Source organism: Lissotriton vulgaris, unplaced genomic scaffold (assembly GCF_964263255.1).
Source record: "Lissotriton vulgaris unplaced genomic scaffold, aLisVul1.2 SCAFFOLD_7871, whole genome shotgun sequence".
NCBI lineage: Eukaryota > Metazoa > Chordata > Amphibia > Caudata > Salamandridae > Lissotriton > Lissotriton vulgaris.
The window spans coordinates 1229-5110 of NW_028241950.1; the positions used below are offsets into that span (position 1 = coordinate 1229).

The following is a 3882-nucleotide window of genomic DNA, read 5'->3' on the forward strand; positions in this document are numbered from 1 at the left end:
AAAATGGTCCGTTTTCAAATGTTTTATTTTTGAACGTCAGTTCACATTTGTAGGTGGATCATCAGTGTTAGAGCTAAAATTAGCATGTTTAAAGTGATTTTCATGCTTCCAGGGGCTCGGGAAGTGAATTAAATACTATTTGGAGGCATTTAATGTTCAAGCAAAAACAGCTGATTTTTGACAAAAGAGATAACACCCCCCCATTACTTCATGCTTCAGAAATGTGGAAAATGGTCCGTTTTCAAATGTTTTATTTTTGAACGTCAGTTCACATTTGTAGGTGGATCATCAGTGTTAGAGCTAAAATTAGCATGTTTAAAGTCATTTTCATGCTTCTAGGGGCCCTAAACACAAGATTTAAGGAATGGTTAAAAGTGCATGAAAATGGCCAATTTACTCACTCTGAGTTCTCAAAAAGGGTTTCTTCACCCCGGGAAGTTAATTAAAAACCATTTGGAGGCATTTAATGTTCGAGCAAAAACGGCTGATTTTCGACAAAAGAGATAACACCCCCCCATTACGTCATGCTTCAGAAATGTGGAAAATGGTCCGTTTTCAAATGTTTTATTTTTGAACGTCAGTTCACATTGTTACTTACCGGTAATCTTCATTACTCCGAGTATAGTCTTCCTCGCCACATGAGTTACAAAGTGAGCTTTAGCTCCACAACAGAACCCTCCAAAGCAAAAAGAAACCACCTCCCACCCCCTCCCAACATGGCCGACCAGTCCCACCTGACCTCTATAAGAGGCGGGCCGGCCCAACCAATCAGCCTGATCTACCAAGCAAACAATGAAGCCGATAGCCAGACAGGGAGGGGGGGAGGGAACTCATGTGGCGAGGAAGACTATACTCGGAGTAATGAAGATTACCGGTAAGTAACCGGGGCATTACCTCCTCGTTAGTCTTCCTCGCCCCCTGAGTTACAAAGTGAGCAAATACCCAAGCCAACAAGGCTTCATTGACCACCATAACAACAACACCACACGGTGATGCAGAGAAACCAACCCAAGGTTGATGTATAACACTGAAAAGAAAACAGGGATCACAGGAAACCTGAAATCAAGACCACCAGGAAAAGAAGGCCAACCAGGAGTCGCAGCTCCAGCACTCAGAATGGCCCCAGCGAAGACCCCCCGGGACTGCAAGAGACCCACGTACCAGGCGGGGGACGACCACGCCGAAGCCAGATAAAACTCCACAGAGGAGACACCCACGACGGGGGCCCAGGGAACAGAGCCACACCTCGCGGACCGACCCTGGGCCCCCGCCAGATCCACCGAACCCAGCGAAGCGTAGGGAAGGATGCCAGCCTGTGTAAGCCCGCGAACCAAGGTGGAACGAGGGCTAGCGGCCCGAACGAACCGGGCCAAAAGACACAACACAGGTCCTCCCACCGGGAAAGGAAAGACGTGCGGCCAAGAGAAGCCAAAACAGCACGCCGAACAACCAGCACGGACAAGGGAGGAACCTCGTCGGCCGGGAAAAGCAGTAATTATACCACCTGAGTCCGAGGCCCCAGGGAAGGAACCCCGGGAAAGACACGGGGGACAAGCCGGAGGAACAACCCCGTCCGGCAAAACCCGCAAGAAGGGCGGGGAGCGGAGGAACGACCCCCGCACGCCCCTCCGCCCAGCAGACACCATCGCCACCAGGGAAAACCACCTGACAGGCGAGGAACCGCAGAGCCACCGAGGGCCGGGGCCCAAAAGGGCGGACCCCGAAGAGCTCGTAGAACGAGAGAGGGAGTATGCAAGTGTATTGCGATGTGCATAGCGCACGTATCACCCCAAGGCATCAAGGTGCGTGCCATGGGAACCTGACCTGGTATTCCCCTGTGAGATAACCCCAGCAGGATACAAGGTGAGAGTCAGGCATCCCGCCGCAAGGGGCCCTAGTGGAGATTAAGCAAGCATCTGCCCAGAGTTGCAGAGTGCGAACACGTGAGACGAGTAGGCACCGGCATGAGAATTCTCGAGTCCATGGAAGTATTTAAGCCCAAGACCCACCGAGGCGGGGAATTGAACCCTGGTCCAGGACCAATCTCAGCTACCGGGACTGCCGCCTCCAACCCCTGAGCCACACTGCTCCACTAACATGGAACGCTCCACGAATTAGCGTGACCTCCTTGCGCCGGAGCCGTGACAATCCTCTCTGTATCTTTCCAAAACATGTATACGTGCTGCCGGAGCGAGCACTGGAACACCTGCGGGAACCCAGCAGCAAAGCCACAACCCCCGAGCAAGCAGCCTCCTCCGCTCCAGAACCAGGCCTGCACAAGGAGGCAGGCCAGCCGACAAGAGCCGGCTCAACACCGGCGCCGAGAGCGGGGGACCCAATCCCAGTACGGGAAGATCCGGGATCGGCCAGGTGGCTCGAATCGCCAGCTCGGCCAAAGGAGAGGGAACCCGGGGCGGAGGACCCCGCCGGGAGCCAAAAACAGGAATGCACCAGGACATGCGCGGCAACCACGCGCGGGTGCCAGGCACATCACCCCAAAACAAGTCCATGCGCAGCCGGGTCGAGCACCCAGGAGCACCCCAGCCCTGCCCAAGCGAATCCAGCCGAGGACCCGCGAAAATCAGAGGGCACGGGGGAAACGCGGACATCAGACCGAAAGGCCACGCGAAAGACCGGGCAATAAGGACCCGGAAGGAGGAGCAGAACCCGGGCAGGAGGGCCGAGTCCCCCTCCCAGAACCTATCCACCGGAGGCAGACCGAGCCGAGGCACCAGGCGCCGAAACACCACCGGGGTCAGGGCGAGACAAGGCAACGAAGGAAATTCCGACACAGTCGAGCCGCCGCCACAGAGCCGGACCCCGGGGGAAGGGTGGCCCGAAGGGACAGGACCGGTGAAACCGACCCACCCAGGCCGACTGACCCGTTTTACGGAACGCCTCACGAATAAGCGAGACAACCTTGCGCAGGGGCCACGCCAATCTCCTCAGAATTGTTCCAACTTTTGTACATGAGTGGCCAATGCGAGCACGGCCAATACATGGGGACAACGAAGCACAGGTGCCAAGGCGGCAGGCCAGGAGGACTGCCAGCAACCCCCGAAGCACGAGGAGCTGCGAGACAGCAGGAGATCCCAACGCCCCCCAAACGCCCCAGCCAAACCCCCCCGAAAGAGCCAGAGGGAAGAACCGGGACCAGGCACACGCCCCCGCAGGAGGACAAGCCCGAGACGGGGGCCGAAGGGCCCACCGCACATCGTGCAGGGAGTCGACGGGGGAGAGACACCGCTGACAAGACGTCTCACCCACGCAAACGACGAGGCCGAGAAGGACCAAACGTTCACCCAGGGAACACCCAGGCCCCCTACCCGGCGAAGAAGCTCCACCAGGCGGGGCAGGAGCCCAGTCCCCACCCATGGGCCCAGAAAAGAACCACAGGCGAGACAAGGGAAGGAGAATGCATAAGGAACGCTACACGAAAGTGCGTGACAACCTTCCATTTTTATAATATGTGCTGCCGAAGCGAGCACCACTAACCCTCCGAGGAGGAGGATCCCGCGGAAAACCGCAAGACCGGACACCGTCGCTGTGGAACCCCCCAGGCACTCCCCGTGGGGCCTCCACTCTCGGGCACCCACAATGTGGAGGACAGGCAGCCTTAGCGATGTGGGGGCCCTCCTGGCGAACCAGCAAGCTATTGCCCTGAGTCGCAGAGTGGGACTCCATGTCAGGAATAGGCACCGAGGCGAGGATAAACAGGTCGGTGGAATATTTGAGCCCCAGACCCGGCGAGGCGGGGATCCCGGGCAAGACCTCTGCCTCAGGGTCTGCTGTCCACAACCTGGCGCGTGACCACCCGCACAGGGGCCATGCTAAAACGTCTGTCGCGTAAGCGACCCAAGAGAAGCGCACAACGCCCCCTAA

At 57.2% G+C, this 3882-nt stretch overlaps 2 non-coding genes across 2 annotated transcripts; both read right to left on the reverse strand.

Annotated features, from left to right (window-relative positions):
- Positions 1-2091: 2091 nt before the first annotated feature.
- Positions 2092-2198, reverse strand: LOC147669123 (U6 spliceosomal RNA). The gene has a single exon (XR_015303740.1). It is a non-coding gene; the product is annotated as a U6 spliceosomal RNA (small nuclear RNA).
- Positions 2199-2883: 685 nt separating this feature from the next.
- Positions 2884-2990, reverse strand: LOC147669124 (U6 spliceosomal RNA). The gene has a single exon (XR_015303741.1). It is a non-coding gene; the product is annotated as a U6 spliceosomal RNA (small nuclear RNA).
- Between the last annotated feature and the right edge of the window lie 892 nt (positions 2991-3882).